Source organism: Corvus kubaryi, unplaced genomic scaffold, assembly GCF_017639235.1.
Source record: "Corvus kubaryi isolate FWS band 111438036 unplaced genomic scaffold, C.kubaryi_AGA036_p1.0 split3-37296, whole genome shotgun sequence".
NCBI classification, from domain to species: domain Eukaryota; kingdom Metazoa; phylum Chordata; class Aves; order Passeriformes; family Corvidae; genus Corvus; species Corvus kubaryi.
Window position 1 is genome coordinate 1430937 of NW_024582086.1, and position 22359 is coordinate 1453295.

Genomic DNA, 22359 nt, shown 5'->3' on the forward strand with positions numbered 1-22359 from the left:
TGTCATTTATTTATGAGTCTTCAAGAATCTGGGCTACCATGTTGGGCTATATGATGTACTTCCCTATCATTCTTCTGTGATCTTCACTCTCTTAATGGCTTTCCCAACCAGGATTTTCATACCTTGGACTGATCTCCCTTGAAGCATTTCTGCAGCATTTGCGGACCTGATGAATGCACATCCCACAGTGTCTGCTAGCCCTTGATCTTAGGAGGACAGAGGCAAGCAGAGTCACTGTTGGACCTGTTGTGTACTTCTCCCAAATTGAATGGTCCTCTTGCCTGGCCTTTTCAGCTGCACCTGAGCCCCTTTGCATCCCCAGCTTCTTCCTCATACCTCAGCCAGACCCAAACAATCATATTGTGGTACCAGCTGGGTATGGCACAAACACAGGGACACATAAAGAGCAGCCCTGATCTCTGCCAGATGGTGCTTTGGGACTGTACCATAGGAGAGCAAATCTTCCTCCAATGCAGCAGGGGAGGGACGGATGCTCTGAGTAACTCCTACCAGAGGTGACCACCACACGCATGCTTACGATTGCTGCAGAGCCTTGTGACAAAGACAATTTTGAAAATTTTGTGGAGGTTACTGGCAGTCTGAACAAATATCTAAACATATTTTTTAAAAATCGCAGTCTTAGACACCATAAAGAAATTACTATAGAAATATTAGTGAGGGAATTACTAACTTTTAATTCACTGATGGTTTCCTGTTGTATGATTAAGTGAGGCCTGGAGCCTTTCCAGTGAGGATAAAAGGGAATACCAAATGATTACCCTTCCCTGACTGAGTCAGGCACCCCGTGGAACAGCTTGTGTGCTGTTACGTAAGAAAGGATTGCAAGGTAATGCATATGCATAAGGAAGGTGAATGCAAATATCAGGGACAACTTTATTCCAGTAGTTCCTCATTTTCTGAACACTAGACTTCACAACCTTAGTGGTCTTGCAGTGTCGGTTTGAGATAGGTTATGGGTTCAAGACAATTGTTTGGAACTCTGAACATTGTGGTAAGTTAAAAGCTACTAAGATTTACTTTCTTTAATTAGAAAACTGATCCAGTAAAGCACTGAGGGAGTTATGTCTCAGTGCAGTTTACTAATTCAGGTGGGTGTTTTTCTTGCTGTCTTTAAGATGGAGAAACCCAAACTTATGAGAGTTTCATACATATACTACTTCTGAAAGGCTAAATACAGTTAGGAATAAATGTATCTGTTTCAAATCCAGAGCTCAGGGAACCATACCTTCTGCAGGTGTTGGCTGGAACCCCAGTTTTATTCCTGATCTATAGAATGGAATTTTCATTTGTGGGCAACACTATTTTCCTTACCCAGAATGTATCTTTCCTCAAAATATTGAGTCATTTTCCTCATAATATTGAGTTAATTAATTTAACTTGAAATTAATTCTAAAATGCATCAGTTTGAAAGTATTGATCATCTTATTATACTACATTTTCACTTTTTCTTTAGGGCAACTTTCACCTGAGGTTGAAACTCAACTAGGGTCCTGTTTGTAGCATGTACCTGTAGACATCAAATTTAAATTTAGATAATTATGGCTTCCAATTATTTTTGCAGGATAACTTACAGGGTTAGCTTAATAGATCTTGTCAGTTCTGAGTGAGGCTTGTAGTGATAACATAATGTAATCAAATAAATAGGATTGAAGGTAGTATACTCTTTATGGTCTCCAGACTAGGTACATTGATGTTTAAAGAAATAATTCTTTCTCCCATTTATTTTTTTTCACAAGTAGTAACAGACTATTTTAGACTTGATATCCAAGATGCCTAAATGTGCTTTTAACTTATATAAGGTTAATTTAAGCACAACTTTCAGTCTGCTTCCAGAATAACTTAGAAATACATTTGCCCAAAGTTTACTGAAATATTGATGAGCTTGAGTGCTCACAAAAGTGCTTCACTAAAATGCAGCTCAGTGGGAGGTCTCACTGCTGAACACTGACTCATTCAGGGACAATTTATATGAGCACATGTTGAAGTGAACAAAATGTTGTGAAGGCAGTGAAAAACAGGGGCTAGGAATTCAACAGTAGCCTGGTGGCTGCTTAGGGGGGTGCTCTGTGTACTACAGTGTCTTCAGCTTGCAGTGCTTTTCTTTGATGGCTGTGAATAAAGGGGCAGTCAAAAGCATGCAACCTTTTGTATTTTTGGATATGACCAAGCAGTGTGCTGAGATGGCCAAGAAGGCCAAGGACATCCTGGTCCGTATCAGCAATAGTGATTGTTCCTCTGCACTCAGCACTTTTGAGACGGCGCCTAGAGTGCTGCGTCCAGTTCTGGGCCCCTCACTACAGGAAAGACACTGAGGTGCTGGAGTGTGTCCAGAGAAAGGCAAGAGAGCTGGGGAAGGGTCTGGAGCACAAGTCTGATGAGGAGCCGCTGACGGAGCTGGGGTTGTCTAGCCTGGAGAAAAGAAGGCTCAGGGGAGACCGTACTGCTCTCTACAGCTCCCTGAAAGGAGGGTGTAGCCAGGTCGGGGTCAGCTTCTCTTCCAGGCAACAAATGATAGGATAGTTTGAGAAGCTGAAAGACTGAGTATACAAGATAACTGATGGAGGAAAGGAATATGCATGATAATGGATTCAGGCTGATTAGAAACTGAGCTGCAATCTCACCAGGTGAAAAAGGAATAAAGTTTTAGTTTACACTGAGGCAACATTCCATTTTTGCTTGCTTCTGGGAATTTCAGATGAGGTCTTCTCTTGCAGGAAACTTGTGACTACATCAAAGAGATTTTAATATTTCTACTGTTTAATATTTGTACTGCAGCCTTGAGCCACAAGTCATTGTTTGTGTATATAAAACTGAAAATGCAAAAAGAGGATACTGGTGATGAAATATGTGCAATTACTTGGCACACTGCAATATATCCTTGTACCTTTTCTCATTGGCAGGAATGCAAAATTCCTCTCTCAAGACTTTGGCATTATGCTACTCTTTCCCTCTGACTGTCTTTTTTTCTCTTGCCATGAAATTGCTTCTCCCTCTTCTTTTCTCCTTTTCTCATTTTGCCTCTTCTCTTCTAGTAGTCATTTGATACTTATTCTTCTTGTTTGAATTTATTACAGTGTCAATATCCAACCCTAAACTAGAAATACGTAGAAAATAATTTGTCTTGGCCCTGTCCCTGGCCTAATTTGTTATTATACTTATTAGTATTACTACTTATGCCTGCTAATACAGCACAAAAGCAAAATGAATTGATAGTAATGAGAAGCTTTAAAGGCAATATTTAAGCAATAATGACCCCTGAGTCAAACATTTCCTGGTTGCTAATGACTGGCTGAAAGAGTAAAAGGTCTAAGATAAACCCAGGGGCTCTTAACCCAACCCACCATTAGCTGCCAGGAAATGCTTGACTTAGAGAGCACTAATGCTATTATACAGCATAAAAACATAAAGAAAATCTAATTGCTTTTCTGCATGTTCGAGAGCTGAAAACTGAGTATCAAGTTGCCATGGATTGTTCCCTGTACTTGTGTTTTCCTAGGTGTTAATCACCAGAGTAGTTACCAAAATAGAAACTAAAAATAATTCACTTGGAGTCAGTAATGTAATTTGGGGCTGATTATTTACCCTTAAGTGTAAGCCCAGGGAAGTATTTTTTTGCATCACACTAAATCACTATACCAATTTAAGTCACCATAAACATGAATCATGTGGGATCTCAGAAGATAGGTATCACATGACTGTAGACTACTTTTTATAGCTTTATACATCTTTGTGCTGGTACAGGAACAGCAAACATTTGGAAAAGAATAGAAGTAGTTGCCATCCTCCAATACAAGCTGAAAGTAAACATTTTTGCATCTTCTATTGCTGAATAGAAAAGAAAATTCTCTCCAAGCCAGAGCAGTTGCTATTCTAGAATAAAAATAAAGTTTCTCAAAATTTCATGACCTAGTAATTCATATGATTTATTGGATGTAGTTTCTCATATTTCAAATGCCTCTGACTTTTCCCCTGAAATGTCCCCTGCGTGTTTTGTTACACTGTACATTAACCTTTAGACACCATGCTTCCTTTTCCCATTGCTCCTACCTCATCCATTTACATCTCCGTGTTCTCTTTGTAAACGAATCTCACCTCTTTTGACAGCTGTCCTGGTATTCTTTGAGACAAAGCTTTGGATTACTATTTATAAAGGGGATTTGTTGCAACAACTTATTTCCCAGAGAATTGTGTTTGGGTGGGAACCACAGCTAGGCAAGCAGAGAGAAGAAGATATCACTGCAAAATGGAAGGCAGTTTGAATAAAGAAGTAGCACATTTGGAAAATGTTACTCTTTTTCCTGCTGAATGACTGGGCATTACAATATTTATGCTGTTTCCTCTAGAGTACAGGTTGCACAGTGCAGCTATTGCCATATTTTTTGCTATTAAAACAAGCACTTCCACCCACCACAGATCAGCTTCACTGTGAAATTTCACGTGTCCTTCTTTTCTGAATATTATCCAAAGGCTTTATTTTTGTACATATAGAGTTTTATTCCAATGAGCTCAAAATTTGGTTTTGAGTAAATGGTTTTTTGTGATTTGTATATCCCCTGCTGATTTAAAGTCCTAGAGAAAATAGAAAATTAATAAATCAGAGCAAATCCAGGAGGAGTTATATAACTCAGACTGCACATGATTAGTTAGGGAAACATGGCAAGACTTGGTTGAAGTGAAGAAGTAGCTGTACAATGTACAACTTCACACCTATAAAAGACAAAGAAACAAAGAAAAGACGAGCTGTAGCCTTTTCCTATTTGGCTTCCTATCCTTATAATAATATTTAGTAGCAATATGCAAACATAACATTACAGAAATGTCTGTTGACCAAAAACTGGTTGAGTCCAAAATCCCGAAATTCTTTGATACCTGTTAAGTTACAAAATCTGTCATGTATAAACTCCATGGCCAGTTCTATGTTTGAATGTCTGGAAGGGAGTGCATAGCTTGATTCATTAGCAATTAACAACAATGCAGAGGCTGCTACTCAGTAACTTTTTAGTACAGATATTTAATCTGTAATTCATTTAAGGATGTTCCAACTGTCACAGAAAGTTACATTTAATTCCTACTTTCCAACATGCCATATTTGCTCTGAAACCCAGTCAGAATTTTGATTCTTCAGCACCACAGTATACAGGGTAGAAACTCTTCTGTCACCTCCTTAGTCTCCATATGGATTTGTAAATGTATCTGGAAATGTACCATTAACATGGTACACGCTCATGGTAAAAGCACAAATGATCTTTAAGTGCAACTATCATGAGAGCCAAAAAAGTGACAGTCCAAGCTCTTGCCAGTCACAGGAGTTCAACACTAAGGGCAAAACATGGCCCAGAGTCCATCACCTCTCTCCCCCTGCTTCTCTTAGACACAATAATCTAATAAATAAATGCTCTAAGAGCACTATTAATAGTTTCTCAATATGGTTCTTTCTTGAGCTGGTAAAACCATAAAGAAACAGTTGTCTAGTGATGGTTTTGTTCTATATTCAAGCTTCATTTACTACCTGTGTTGCTAACTCTTTTTAGATAAGTGAGGAAAATCACTGAACTCAGATCAAAAAGAATATTTTTTGCGCACAGACTTAAAAGTCAAGTCTTATACAAAAACCGTTTCTTTGAACATGGTGTTCTTTACTTATTTTGGATTAGTATAAAGGCTTGGAACTCAGTCCTACTGATTTGTGTTAGCTACTTTTGATCACTGTTGCTTAAATCACAATGACATTTTCTCTAGTTCCAACTCCAAGGACACAAACCTGCTTCTTGCCTGGAATGACAGGTTCTGCGTGAGAAATCATTAGCACAAGGTGTCAGTGCAAAGTCTGCCTAGTGCAGGGGGTTAATGAACTAGCTTTGTGCCCTGGGGGACAATGAACCTGTAGCTAGTTTTGATCACAAATGGAAGACTAGTAATTCTGAACTGGTCCTCTCTTTTCATCTGTGCAGTGCAACATCCACATGGTATTTCAGTAGGGACAGTTAGAAATTACTATAATGATTTAGTTATTATTCACCCCGTACCAGATTTCAGACAGCACCTCACAAACAGGCACTGAGGCCACCAGGAGTTGGCAGGAGGTCTCAAGCTGGTGACATGTTGATGGTCCAAGGATAGCAGTGGGTCCACAATATCTGCCTTTTCATCTTTCTGGTGAAGTCACACACCACACCAGGACATAGAACTGTCCTATTTGCATCTGCTAGAAAAACTTTACTCCTGATGAAGTTTACCTAAGATGGAATTGAGCCTGAATGATACCTTTCCTTTGAAAAAAAGTTAGCTAAGCACTACACAATTAAAAGGCACTAGGATGATTAAAGATATATAAATACCTCTCTGACACCAATGTACTAGTAGCACTTATTTGAAACACCAGTGATTGCTACTCAGGTGCCTAAGAAATATTTTCACAGATTATTTTCGTATCTGGATAGTTGTTGCACAAGCACAAAACCAAAAAGTTGTTTTTCCATCACTAACTTAATATTTGTAAGAATGTAAATACCTTTTGGACAAGAATACGTGGCCTATAGCCTCATCCCTGAGAGCAGCCAGAAGTGAGGCAAGCCTAAGAAATGGTGTATATACACGGAATGACCTTTGTCCTGAAAGACTTTTACAGATACAGATACAGGCAGAAACTGGGAGCCAATAACAGACAACAAGACAGGCAGTGATTTCAGATATCAAATTATTCTTTATCTGCTGTAGACCTCAAAATAAAAGACATTCTTAAGGAGGTTGTGTAATTCCAGAGACCATCCCCCTTGTTCTAGGAGGGGAAGGAGTGCTGACTTCACAGAACACAAAAGGCCAACCAAAGGAAATCCTATTGCTCCCACTAGGGCTGGTGTAGGACTTCCAGAAAAGCTGTCTACTTGCCAAATTCACATGACTCCAGTTCTTCTTTTTCTCCCCTAGCTTTCACTCTCTGCAGATCCTAGAGGCCAAAAGACTGCTCACAACTATAATTTATCATATTGCAGAAGTCCTTGAACTTGTTGCAAAACATGTCAAGATGTGCAGGGGTTCTTTGTTTCTGATAGATAGCTTTGTACATGCATATTTAACCTTTCTTTCTGGTAAGTATGTAAGTTATGACTCAGAGGTGCTGCATATGAGGATGCACAATGCTTAATAAAACTCTTTGCACAAGAGTAGAGACTAGAAGTAAAAAGCCATGATAAAAACACCTTTAAGAGGAGCATAGCACCAAGTTGTCTTTCTATTCCTAAGCATAGATAGTCAGTTTGCAGACTACACTGGAAAAATTTTCTTGGTTTTGTTGAAAGAATAAAGATTGAGCTAAACAAATTTCATCTATTTTCCGAAATGAAAGGAAATATAATGCCTGGGTTTTAACATCAATCAATAAATGTAACTACAGTTTAATACAAATGTTGCTTTTCATTACTTTATGCTGTAACAACTTAATTTGATGTGAAAGCTGAAAAAATCAAGAATCAAAGCTCCTGTAAGGCACCAGATATTTAACATGCGTTTTCTTCAGGCTCACTGCTGCAAAAGTGCATGAAAAAGAAAGATCCCATGTGTGGTATGTTGAAAAGCAGGAGATAACAATGAATAAAATTATCTCAATTTCATGGTATTGAAATTTACATTGGAATAGAACTACCTATAGTCTAATAAAGACCCTGGCATGTGTGCTGCCTTAATAGTTCTATTATTTAAAGGAATAGACAGTAGAAACTTTAGGCTTTTAATACTAAACACTACACAGAAATGAATGCACACACAACTTCCAATTCAGCACCGTAAAATAAGATGTTCTCCTTTTTTTCTATCTTTTACCCCCACGATTACTTCAAACAAGATTTTCACTGCAAATTACATTTCCCATTTGCTGTTACTATTCCTTCATTTAAATATGTATTTATATCAGCGACAAAAGTATGCTAATGTATATTTCCTCATCTCTTTTTAAGGAGGGAAATTATGGGCAAGTTTTCTGCATGGAAGTTAATTCTCCCTGTCTTACCATTTTCTAATAATGTTACCTGAGTGCAAGTGCAAGACAAATTCTAAGTTCTGGTTGATTTGGATTCTAGATCCCTAGCAATAGAAGATTAATTTCCTGGGACGTGAGTGGAGATCTGCTGGATCATCCACTGGCAATGCAGGTATGAAACATTTCTGAAGGTAAGAGCTTTACGAGTTAAGCCAACTGTAGTTAATATGCTGATAGTATGCAGGTAATTCTGTCAATATCATTGAGGGACACCCTTGACAGATTTTATACAGATGAAGTTCTGTTAATTGAAACTGCTTTCGTTTATTCCCTTCTTATCAGTGTAGCAGTATGGACTTTGTTACTGATGTCTCCTAAAACTGCTTGTTCTCTCTTCTGGTCAAGAGTAGTTTGTACTAGGATAATTGCCCATGCAGAGTAAACTAGTTTAACCTCGACATCCTTGGAGCTTTGCACCCAGCTGGTGCCCTTGGGCCAGATCCGAGTCTGTGTCTCAGAGGTGTTCTTTGGACACTGAAGTTTAATGCCTTTTTGGAACAGATTTTGTCTTTTAGCTTTCAGAAACACTAAGGCAACAGTGAAACAAGGTTTACTCACAAAGTTTTTTTTTGAAGATGTTACAGCACTGGAAATAATGTCATGTACCAATGGCTTAGGCTGCAGCGTAGATACAAGTGGAAGATTAATGTTTTATTTCAATAGAGTGCTTAGAGAATTCATTATATTTAACTATTATTTTGGAGCCAGAGACAGTTTTGTACTTTATATTGCCCACAAGTGCAGGAGGACACTTAATGTGATAAACTGGCAGTTGAAAACCTGTGAGAACAGTAAGTAATGGGGAAATTGAGGCAAGGGACCAAACATGAACACCAGGACAGACCTAGAGCAAATTTCAGAAAGCCCAAATGGTTAGCTGAAAATTAACTTCACTGCAGGGAGACAATGGCTAATCTTCCCTTTTGAAATTTTTTAGTAAGCTGTCCGAGAAAGTGGCTACAGCTATACAATACAGGACAACAAAACACATTTCTTTAGAGATAGTAAAATATCAGTGTATGAATATTACATACTGCAAATGAAAATATAATTGCACATTAAAATTATTAACCTTATCAAAGAGAAAAATATTTCACAACTAAAACTAAGTTCATTGTCTCCCCTGTTGCTTAACTGCCCTTCAGGCAGTAACCATCCACTCTGGGGAGATTTTCAGAAGTTGTCAATGAACTCCTCTTGAACTCCTCTGAGATACTTCCAAGGATCTGCAAAATGTGAGGTTTCTAATGTTCCCCTGAATCTTCAAGTGTGTATATTACTGGCACTGGAAAGCTTGCAGGGCTCAGGAGCTGATCAGCAGAGAAAACTGCCCCTGTGTGGGAGGGGGCTGTCTGGGAGAGGATGCCCCTCCATCTGCACCCAGAGGCATGGCAGGGCTGGCCAACAGCCAGAGGGCAACACTGGAGCCCTGCAGGGCATCTGTGTGCACCCAGGAGAAGAGGAGGGGAGGGAAACCAACAAAGAGTACCCTGATTTGGGTATAGCAAGCTCCTGGTGAAGGAATGTGGGAAACAGGGGCAATATGCCATACATAATTTAAACATCTTCATGCATATTTCAAGTGCCAGTGGGATGCTCTGCACCCCCAGTCAGTCATCTCTAGAAAAGTTCTTTAGGGTGCAGATGAACCATCCCATATTAGCTTAGAAGACCAGGTGACTTGGGTCCACTACTTACCCAGTGCATTTTGGTGCTAACCACAGCTACACGAGTGTTTCAGTACCTACTCCTCTGTATGCTAGATTATTTTACAGTGCAGGTGGAATTCACTAAATTCAATATTGATATCAAAAAATCTCTGAGAATAAAGAGCTCCGCCTCCCTATCCATCCAGTTATCCTGGGAGTGCCACAGAATTCAAAAGCATCTGCTAACTAGGATGGAGAATATAAAATGAGAAACATAGTAAAACAAAACTTAAACCAAAAAAACTTATCAAGCTGATACATTCAGGATTCAAGCAGAAAACAAAGCCACTGATCAAAAAGCTCCAGCTCCTTCTTCTGTGGATCAGAGTCCTTGCAGGGGCCCCTCAACACTTCATGAAAAGAATCCTCCACTCACAAATCAACGGAAATTCAAAGACAGAGGAAAAAAAGTGAATTTTAAAGCAGTCAGTATGAAACAGACTTTGTTTCACCATAAAAGCTCCACCAGGACTATTCTGCAGAGATGCTGTCAGTCAGGAACAGAGAAGTCCAGGTTCAGCATTTAGAGTGAACAACTACATGCTACTGAAGGTAATGCAAAATAGGGATTTGGTGTATCTTCTGTACAGAGGGCAATGACTGATGTATTGTGATCAACAGCTCACAAAAATGATGATATAAACCAGATATATGAGTTAGACTTTAATGAATTGGAAATACTGAGATTTTTTTTGATATTTCAAACTACACAACTTTTCTTTGTGTTCTTCAGAGGATGGTATGAAACTTCTGTTGCTTAAACTATGCTCTGAAGGAAATACAGTGTAATTTAGGGTATAGTTTGCATCCCAGTAAGAGAAAATTAGATGTTTTAAGCATTGTTTGCTTGCTTGTTTGCTTTGTTTTCTTTCCTAATGTTTTCCCTTCAGCTGTAAGATTTGTATAAAAATTGTGTGGAGACTGTCCATAACTGTCAATATATATATGGATTTTAGCCGCCAGAAGTCTTTTATATTATCAGGAAAAATCTGTACATATTGAAAGGAACCACTTTTATTTGGATGCATATGTCATTACTAGTCCAACGTTTGGTAGCTACCTTGGGGACAGTGCTTGGTCTGTTAGGTCTGACTGGATTTGTACTGCCAGTGTGAAAACAATTGTGTGTCAAGGACCATTAGGTCAATGCAATTTTTGCAATCACAGAGTCTCATATTGTGGTATATCTCATAACTGCAGAAATCTTTTTGCCTGCGAAGTTTTGCCACTGCTCTTAAACAGATCTGCAAATTGTCCACAGATTTTTAAGTACTGAGTTTGTCCAGAGCACTTTGGGAAGCGTGACTTTCTTTACTGTACAGTTAGAGAAACTGAGGCACTGGTAAAAGAAATAATGTGTCCAGTGATAAGATACAAAGGAGAAAAAGGAGATTAGGTAATAATAACTTTCCTGATATTATGACTTTCTGGTTCACATATCAGTCATGCTGCTCACTGAACCATATATCCAACTCTTTTATTGCAGGTGTTGTGTGGTATGTGTGCTACAGCAGATTAAACACAACCCCATAAAATTTCCCTGAAACTTTATCCCATAGGGTTTTAACTACTACATATACTACAAAATCAAGATTTGTGACTCTGGCTGTTGCAATTAAATGGCTTGAGCATAATACTCTGTAATAACTTTATTTTTGGCTTATATCGTGTAACTCAGTGAGATTCAAAGTCTACGTAAAGAAGCTACCACCCTCTGCAGGAGATGAGAAGGGCTGCAGGGACCCCACTTGTTTGAAGGCGGAGCTCTACTTCCATGTGACCGCTGGAGCACTGGATGTCTGCGTTTTGAAAAAGGAAACCCAGGAGAAGGGATGTCACAGGGCACGGTGGAGCAGTGGTCAGGGTGTTCAGCCAGTTCCGTGGCCAGGATGCAGTGGGAGGGATCTGCTGATCCTGGTGCACCCGGAAAGCAGATGGTGGGATCCAGGCTGGGGTTTGGGTCCAGCTTTATTTTGTGTAGAACCTTGTGGCAGGCAGCTGGGGGCTAAGCCAGGGTGAAATTATTGGCTATGTAAACATGCCTGGCAGCAGAAAAGGCTGTGTGAGGACAACTGCAAGTAGAACCACGTCCCAAAACCTTCTACTCCTTCGCCGGCTCCTACAAAGAGGCTGCTGTTTCTCTGCCTGACCCATGTCAACGTTTTAACACGTAACAAATATCAATGCCTGAAGAAACCTTTGAAGATGAAAAGTGTTTTCTGAAGTGCTTAAGTGTCATAATTAGTAAGGAACGTACTGAATTGCTCTGTCAAGAAGGCAAGGAAAGAACAGTTGTCAAAAAAGTTAATTGTATGAGGAATTTTTGCATGAGCTGTACATTGATAATACTGTGGAAAAATTCCTCATCACAAGTGAAAGACAGCTCATACTATTGCACTGGTACTGTGATTAAAACTTAGGAGGATTTCATGGCCAGGTGTTCACTGCAAGATCTGAAACTTTTGGCTAAATGTTTTTTTTCTCTAAAACTCTAAAGAGATAGAAAACAGATAAAAAACCTGTTAGAACAAAACTTTAAAGGAAGAATCTTGGTAGAGAATACACACATGTGGGCTTTTACTCCTCTTTTCTAAATTAATCCTTGGAGAGTCAGAGTGGTACAGTAAGAAATTTGTAGTTTCACATAATTTTGGTGTGAAGCCCAGCAAAACTTGGCAGATATAAAAATGGATTTGTAGTATTTAAATGCAAGTGGTTTGGCTTTTTTTCTTGGCTTTTTCAGAGTAGCCTAGTTTGATAGTAAAACTGTTTGATAAATGCAAATACTTTACTCAAAATAACCAAGGAAAAAAGTGAAATTGTCCCTGAATTTTAATTATATGTTTTATTTAAATTTTAAAAAATATATTTCCATGCAGCATTTCTCAGAGAGGGCAATAATCTCTTCTGGAGGCAACAATGTCTTTTTGCTCTGTCTTTTTACAGAACCTCATGAAGTTTTTACATATTGAAGTGAATTTCTTCAACTTGTAGCAGTAATTAAAAATGTGGAGCCTCTAAAGCAGAGGAAGATAGCTCTTGGAAAAACCTCAGATCTACTCTCAGTAAGATTGAAATTCTGAGAGTACCTGAAGGAGAGAGAAAACATTTTACTTCAGCTGTAAACTGAAAGTCAAACAAAACTGTTGAATCCACTGTAATATGAACTTCAAATTTTTTTCCTCCTTTTTTAGTTTGTGCTATTTATAAAACTTCTAGTTTAGAAAGTAAGGACAAAGTACTGATAGCTCTATTCCTTGTTTGTATTCAGAAAGCTGCTTGTAGCGTTATTTGAGCAAAATACTTTTATTTTTTCCAATTAGTATATGAAAAGAGCTGGGAGAATGGATCAGATCTTCTGACCTGTTATCAACAGAATAGTTGAAAAATCAATGATCTCAGAATCCTTGTTTCTGGTGAAATATAAAGGGCAAATTCGCTTTCCAGGTCCAAGGTCTTTTTGGAGTCACCTATCATGAAATATTTTAATGTTATATGTAAATGGCCCAAACTAAGAGATGCTGACATAAAGAAAATGCCCACGAAATAATGTATTTTATTTACTTTTCAAAATAGAAAGGTGTTTTAAATTAATTTGTTTACTTTCTTTACAATATGAACCTGGCTTACATCCTCGATTCAGCCTTCTTCTTTCCAAAACCAAGTAATATACAAACATGAATTATTGACACTTTTGCATATTGTTTTTTTGGGTGTTTATACATAACATTATTCTCCAATGTGGGAAAAATGTGGAAAGCTAAGCAACATCTGTTCTTGTTTGTGCAGGTGAGAATTTAAAAAGTAACATAATTTGTTATATCATCCATTTAATTACCATTCCCTTCAATTTTTATTCCAGCTTTCTCACCAGCATTTTGAAAGAAGAACATGCCAATTCCATTTGTTCTGTCATGCTTAACTACAAGCCACCACATGCTTGTGAGACAGCACAAACAACCTGAAACTTCCTATGTGAGCTACACTTTCTTTTCACAATTAGAAAAATCAAAAGCAAAAAAGTCACTCCTATTCCTGCATCCTTTGACTGTACTTTCTAAAAGTGGTAATGGTATCAAGTTTGTCAGGAATACAGATCTTTATAAAAATGTATTTCCAAGTGAAATTTTATGGTGACTTTTTAATGAGTATATTTTCCTTCTGTGACAATGTAGTCAAAAGAGTTTAAGTCAACTCACAACAGCTATAGAACTTTCAAACTCTTTAAGACATGGTAGAGTATACTTGGAAAAGGTAAGAAAGTTTCTTATTTATACTTGAGCACTAGTGGTTTGCATTTGGAAGTCTGTATTTGGATAAGATAAGTCTTACCTCAAAAAGATGATACCATGGCAGAAGCAAGCTGAAAATACATTTTAGGTGAATTATTTTTAATTTCAGCTTCTCTGGTTGTTCTTGCAGACACTTGATTTCAGGAGCCAAGTTGATTTTACTTCTGTGAAACTGATTTGTACGAACTATGGTCTGCTTGGTTTGCTTTTAACTCCATCACACAGCTAAATTGCTTCATAATTTCTTGTTTTGTCTGCCTTTTCCAACATCTGAAGGTCCAAAACCAGTCTAAAAGGCTCAGAAAAGTGAGAGAATATACCTGCATACTTATGATTTGTGCTCATATATAAAAAACCCAAACAACCTGAATGTAAAAAGATTAACACAGTTTACTCCAATGCAATAAAACTGGGTGTTGTGGGAATCGGACTCTTCCCATTCTTCTTTGAGACATTCAAACAGCAGTGTCAACCTGACACTGTAATGAGTCAAAAACCCCACATCAATAAAGTAAGCTTTCACTTGAGCAGACAAAATCATCTCAGTCTATGTTGCAACAAAATGTTTTGAAAACATAAAAATACCTGATAGTCACTTTTTTTCAGTAGCAGGTTAAAACTAAAGGATACCTAGAGAACGCCAGAATAAAGTCTGTACCTTATTTGTATTTGCTGATGTAATATTTACATGATACATCAATTAGCTTTAAGGTATTCATAACTTTATTTAACTTTCATTCATGAGAATAGTGCAGACCTTGATGATTTCAGCAGAGGTGGAATCTACCTCTTAGCAAATGGAGCTAACAAGAATTTGCATAAAGCAGGAAAGACATAAAATATCATTAAGAAAAAAGAAGCTTTGGTAGTCAAGATCAAAAAACTACAGGAAATAAAAATCAGCCTTCAAAGCGTTCAATGGACATAGCAATTACAAAGCAAATGAGAACTTGGTCAGTAGTCAAAGGTGAAAAAAAATCCAAACAAAATTCCAAATTATAATAAATGTCATTTCAGCCAAAGCAATGCTGGGAACTCCTTCTTCAAAGTCAGAAGCAGTGAGTTCAGAAATACCACATCTGGTTCCAAGCACCATATTAAAAAAAATAAAAGTTAATTTAAAAAGACATGTAGGGTAGAAGAACAGGCAATTTTCCTCAAATAAATGTATCTCTTTTATAATCATGACCATTTGTTCTTCCTGTAAGTCACTGTCAGAACAACAAATTTTGAACACAAATTATAATTGTTAAGGAAAGCTATGCTAAAGATTAGCAAAAGCTCTTAAACACTTAAGGCTGGAACTTTTTGTGGGACTTGTGGAACATCCTTCCCACTGGAATTTCTTTTCCAAGATCTTACAGAAGCAACATCCATATTAGTTCAACAATCGGGACATGACATAAACAGTCTTTTCTGACATCAAAACATGCATTTCTGTAAACCACAGTACTCTCAAAGACCCAACAGAGTAACAGCAACTGAGGGACAGACAGGCAAACTTAACTATACAAAGACTCAATGCATGCTCTTCCCATCCCCTGCAGCCTACCGTGCTTCTCCTTGTTCCCCCTACAGCAGCTGAGACAGTCAATCCATTCCTCCCAAGTTTGCTGCATTGCTGACTTCGAGGCTGTGTGACAACTCCCCTTGCTTGTGAAAGGCAAGGTGATATCACCTTGCTGGAAACCCATCTGAAAGCTGCAAAGTAGGAACTTTACCTTGTGATGTCAGAAGAAAGGACCAAGAGTCTGTCTCAGCCAGAATTCCGTGCTGCATTGTGGAGCAGACATCCCCAGCTGCCCCGTTTGTGTTTTGGAAAGACACAGGTATCCAAGTGTGACCCTTTACCAGCAAGTGCATGTGCTGGATGGGGCCAAGCCATGCTTTCTGAATGGCCATTCTTAACTTCGGCTGGGATCCATTTGGATGAAACATTTCCTCATGCAAACCTCACAGGAAGGCTTTACATTACCTCGAGTAAATCATAGAGAGTTGTGACTTTGGAAGGGCCAAACTCATGTGGACAGCTCCTGAACTGCTGCAAGTTGGCCTTGTCCCTTGTGTTTGCACCACTGATGGTTTTCACCACTTGGGGACTCACTCTGCGCCAACATCTTCAGAAAATGGTCATTCTTTGCACTGTCATGGTAAAGTAGTACTCATAATTAGCAACATAGGTGTACATCCTTTTGGGAAACAGGGTTGGAAAAGCTGGAAATAGGCAGAGGGATCGCAGGAGGTGTGCACACACACATATATGTGTAGAGAGAGACACGCAGTCCAAACTGCTTCATACAAAACAGGGGAAAAAAACCCCAGCTTTTACTTAAAGCTTGGGATTTGCTGTTTTGGCTTTCGTACTCCACTCGCTTTCTTGCAGAGCTTAAATGAAACCAAAATAAAAAGAATTGCAGGATTTTTATGAAAGTAGTGTGAAAAACGTACTTGTATTTCTCAGTTAGGAACAGTAAAGATCATTGCCCACTGATGATGGTTCCTCTCATGACTGAACAAGCTCTTTACTGTATATTTATGGCAACTCCCTGCTATGCAGTATTTCATTACTTACAGGGGTTTTAATTTCAGTTTGAATGAGATTTAGAACAAGATCTGGCATAATAAAATATTAATTAAGATTATTAATAAAATACAAATTTTCTGATATGTATTTATCACTACACTTGTAATTAATCTCCTTTATTGTCTCTTCAAATATCTTTTCTTCTTAATTTTTTTTTTAGGCAAAATAAAGTATGAGTTCTAACTACTCAGTTAACAGCAGACTTAATATATGAACACTTTTCAGCCATATGAATATAAAAATATGTATGTAAGAGTGAAATCTGTACCTGAAAACACTTCATTTAAAATAAAAATAAAATCTTAGATAACTAACTGTAATTAGATCTTGTAGCCAATTTTGGCTTGCTATTGGAAAGCCATGGTATATGATCTTACTTACAATAGACAGACTGCTCTGTCTGGTCACAAAAAAGTGAATTAAAGATGGAGTTTTCCCTGTGACTATAATATCCTCATTCTTGTTGGTTTATCAAGCCTGTATCGTCTATTTTCAGTTTTTCACCTGTCTCCATACCTCTGTGCCCATAAATTTCACAACTCGCCTCTGCCATCTTGTGGGAAAATATGTGTGTTGTTACTTCTTCACAAAAAGGTGAAGAAAACTCATTAAACACGATTCATGTTCTGAAAATATTCCTAGCAGTTAGCAGAAAAATATTACTTCATATCGAAGTCAAAAGTCATAAAAATCATATATTTACCATAAAATAAAAAATTTACCATGAAATTAAAACCCAAAAGTACTAATTTCACTAATTTCTAAGTATCTGTCAACACCATTAAAACATTTTGTTCTCCTTTTATTATAAAACTCAAAGGGTGTAATATTAAACATCTAGTCATATAATTTCTTTACATATACAGCACATTAATGTACTTATAAATTGAAGAAAAGCTGTTTTCATATTTATTAAATGCTTTGACATAAGAAAACCGAAAATGTGCTAAAAATCTTTCATTTCTTTCTTTTTTTTAGGGGAAAATTTCTATAAAACACTTCAATTTTTCACAAACTGCATTTTACCATGGGGTTTCTTTATGTTTTTTTTTTTTTAAACAACAGTGCCAGCATGCTAAATACTGATAAAGGTATTAACACTAACAGAACAAACTTTATCAGTATAATTAGAAAAATACGTCATCATCTAACAAGAATTATCTTCGTTTTTGACACCTCTTCCAAAATTTGCATGATCACAAATATTTTCTGGACCATGCATCTAGGGGAAAGAGAACATCCTTATGTTTTTAACAAGGTCAGCAGTGGGACTATAAAGGGCTGGCTGCCCCCTCACTCGATGCAAGAGTTATTGTGGCAGGATATGGCACAGCATCACTCTGGTTTGTGTGAACAAGTGAGCACATGTCAGCACTGGACTCGCAGCTCACTGAAGACTCACAGCAGTTGCAAAACAAGAGGCAGGTCTCTGCAGCAGGGGATAGGCAGACAGAAAACCGGTTTGGGCCTTCCCTCTGATAAGAGCAAGGTTTGATCAGCTCTGCCATCTTAGGTGATTTCACTCTTTCTGTTCAGCTGCTGGTAGGTTTGGAGTTGGGAGGGACATGGAGACACTTGAAAGATTACTTGCTGCGTCCTGAAGGGACCAGGTTTTTTGTAGTTCCATCCAAGCTTTTGAATGCACTCTCTCATTTAGAAAGACATCAAAATGGGCTTTCTGGTAGGCTGGATGCTCTTGTGGCTACTGTCCCAGGCTGATCCGGTACTGCGGAAATGTTGACAGCAGTCTAAGGTGTTGCCCTGTGAACTATTCTTTATTAAAGGACCAGACTCAACAGTGTTCTCTGTCTGGTGGACTCACTGCAAATACCTTAAATCCAGGTGACCTGGTCTGAAAGTCTAGGTTTGCTGTTCACTGTCTTTGTCAAAGTACCAGGACTTATTGCTTTAATCTTGGGTACAGAAGATCCTCCAGTCATGCAACTTACTCATTCTCAATGTCCAACAAATACAGACATGTTTATGCTGGATGCACAAAGAGAGCAAAAGGAAATTGGCCTGTTACCCTGGGCAATGTCCCTCAGGCATAAAAGTCAGCTTTCAGCTGTCTGTGCAACTCTCTGCAAGTTTGTCCGCTTTGCAGACAGATGCCCCTCTCTTCTTTCACTCAGAAGCATATTTAACTCAAAAAATACTCAAATCCATATGACTGTGGTGCATGGTGGCCTTTAGATGTGAACTGCATGGAGAGAAAGATTAGCCAATGTAAGATTTCTGTGTTTTCTGCCATGAGAACATGGGCAGCAACACCCAGGAAAATGGTGGAAAGACTCTTGATTTGAGGAAGGTCAGATGTAAGGCAGCAATTGTACAAAGCAACAGTAAATTTGGGACACCCACACACACCTTTGAGTCTTGAATTACATCCTATAGTATATATTTCCTTTGTTCATGAATGGAGGTGGATAGGAATTAGTAGTTCTTAACTGCACAAGATATTTTTAATTATAAAACCCACCTTTTCTACTTTTGCATTGAGATCAAGTTAAAACTTTTCTGTGTACAGTTAATAGGAGGATAAGAAAAAGGAGGGAATTAATGTGCAATAAAAGAGCAATTCCCTAATCTCTCTTTTTGCACACGTTTCATAAATTCTGCTTATAGTAATTTCCTTTCTGGACCACTGAGTATGTATTTATACAATGTGGAAAGTCTTCAGGAATGTAGTTATACAGAACTTCAGTTTTTGATAAACTTCCTGGGAAAAGAAAAAAAAATTAAAATAATCTTTTGACTTTGTCAGAAAAACAAATAATGAAAAAAAAAAATAGGAACAGATAGTGTCTTGTCTTTGTTCCCTCCAAACTTCTCTCTGAACTTGAGTGAAAATCATAAAAGAGAGAACATTGCCTTCTGCTTATCCAAGAGGCAAACGGAGCAGTTTATTTCTGCAAGTGTCTGCAGCTTTATCATTCACCCACCAGCAGCTGTCATTGTTACGGCACAGCATGTTGGAAGAGGTTGCCCTAAAAGCCAAATGAGTCAAATAAATAGCAAACAAGAGAGCCTTCTTAAAAAGAGCTACCCAAGGCCAGAGAGAAATTCAGGCAAATGATTTGCTAATGGTTGTGTATGAAAGCACATTTCTCAGGTACTGCTGAATGAGTTCACCAGGTACTGACAGCTGCCTGCTGGGTTGGCTGTGCAATGTCAGACTGAGTTACCAGCAAACCACCATCAGCGGTGTAGCACCATGGATGCAACAGTTTGTTGTCCTCCTGCATGTATGTGTTCTTGGATGTGTCCCACAACTAAGCCTGCACATCAAGATTTAGACATGGGGAAAAAAGGTGGAAGGAACGGTGTGAAAGATAAGACTTGCCAATCTCAAAGTACAAGGTGTCAGTCTAGTCATTTTAAAACATCCACTTAGAACGACTCACACAGTAACTGTAACACACTATAGAGAGGAATCATGAATATGCAATCAGAACAAAACAGTTTCACGGCCTGATTGCCACCTCTGTCAATTACAGCAGTCACTTTCTGGGATGTTGTCTTGTCATTTTGACAGTGATTATACTTTTGTGTTGTGTATTGCAGATACTACACTTCAGCTGTTTACAAATAAAACTGTATCTTACATTTTCACTGTAAGAGTAGAACATTTTAAGTAAGAAAAGTACTCCTCATAATAATACTTTCACCAAACTAGTCAAGCATGAGATCACTCGAGAAAATCCTCTGTCACAACTGCATGATGTGACCAACCCCAACAAAATCAAGTCATGATGGAGGTTGCAGACAGTATCTAAAACCAGTGTGAAGGATTTTTCAGCTAGTAATGCTCATAACAGAACATTTTTCTCCAAGTAAAAAAGCTGTTTTTAAATAAATCATTAACATTATAAGATTGTAAAATAAATATATTTTAAATACAGCAAGTTATAAACATCTGTTGCCTGGCTGAACATTTATAGAGCTCCTCTGTGCAATGTTCATATTTATAAACAGATTTGTTCATGGTGCTATACACTGACTGTTCACTACTTCACAATGATACAGAACAAGGCAAGACTTTTTTAAAGAGAATTTAAGAAAATTGTAGAATCATCATAACAAAAGAGGTATGTAGAAATCTTTGTTCAATAACTACACATAGGACATTACATTTTTAATAATAAATATATCAGTATATCCTCATATTCAGTTTGTTTGGCATGGAGATTAGAGTATATGAGGGATACATATCTCAGTTGTCAATAATTATCACAGCATAAATATCCACCCAAGTTCTAGTTATAAAGGACTGTGAGAGACCAGAATGCAGACTGTACCAGCTAATTTAATGTAAAAAAAAAAAATATTAGAAACTCCTTTATTATTTTTTTCTGCATTTGTTGTCTCTGTGATATCAAATCACGAAACTTTTACTGGTGATGACTTTAGACAGAGATCAGTGTAGATATAGTATCATATTTATTCCAGGCATTATATTTTTAATCAGTGGCTTTAGACATTGTTCTAGTAATGATGTACTGGAGATAGTATGAGTGTAATAAACACTGCCTTGAGAAATGCACATAACTCTGGACCACTTAAATTTTCAGTGATAACTTTTAGTGACCAAATTTGACATCAGAAGTCTGAGTAATTAGAGCTTTCATATAAGAATTCTGAATGAAACTATTTAATAATTTAGGTGGTAAAAAACATTTCAGAGCATTTTGCCTTAGAATTTTTGCATACTCTTCATTGTTACCCATCAGCACAGTTGAACAGCAACTGTGAAAACAGGCAGGGAGGACAATAAACCCTGACTGAAATGCAAATTTGTTGAACCTACTGAAAACCTACTCGGCCAGTAAAAGAAATCTGTCCATACAGACCCAACACAGAATGAATCACTTCTATGTTTGTTATCTCTACCAGTTTTTCCCATGTGGTGCTATTTGCATGATACCATTTAACTAGGGACAGTCAGAACAAAGCACAAAACAATACATGCTTCTAGATTCTAGAACACTAATAGTTCACTCAGCTCCTCTACACTCATTATGAGTAAAATACTCTCACCTAAAGGAAAGGTTTTCCAGAAAATTTAATGCTGATGGTCTTATTCAGGTTTATATGTCCTGGCACTTTTTGGCACATGGTAAAGGCAAAAACTGCAAAACCTGTCATCAGCAGTGTTAATATTTCTAGCAAAAGTACTCCCAAACATCTGTGACAAATAGAAGGGCTGAAAGGGCTTTATAAAGTATTACCTCCCTCTTTGGAGTCAATTGAATAATTCAGAGGTATTTTGTAAGAAAAATATAGTCAACTTAGAAACACAGTTATTTAGTAGCTATAATACACCAAAGCACACATGCTGTTATTTCTAGCTCCTCCAATTTAAAAAAAAAAAAGTGTAGAATTACAGAATCACATTGAAGAGATTCAAAGTACAGCAACAATAGTATGGTTGTCATGGATGGCACAGGTTTAACAGGAAATGTCAAGAGGAATTTGCTTACCAAGGCACTCTAATTGCTTGAACACTGGTTGTAAAGTACTGCATCTTCTTTCAATGGAAAATGCCTCTGAAGTTACTTCAGATTTTGAAGTGTTTGTTAACCAAATGTCATTTCAGGTACCTTTGCATTTTATTTCAACAGATACAGTAGCAATGAATTGTTTTGGATAAATATTTTCTTCCAGTATCTTTTCCCGTCTGTTTAGGGCTTATTACCAGCATCTCTTGGGTCAGTTTGC

General features: G+C 37.7%; 1 long non-coding RNA gene across 1 annotated transcript; it reads left to right on the plus strand.

Annotated features, from left to right (window-relative positions):
- Nucleotides 1-898: 898 nt before the first annotated feature.
- LOC121658417 lies at nucleotides 899-17084 on the plus strand. The gene is made up of 2 exons (XR_006013961.1): nucleotides 899-1012; nucleotides 8097-17084. It is a non-coding gene; the product is annotated as an uncharacterized LOC121658417 (long non-coding RNA).
- Nucleotides 17085-22359: the final 5275 nt, after the last annotated feature.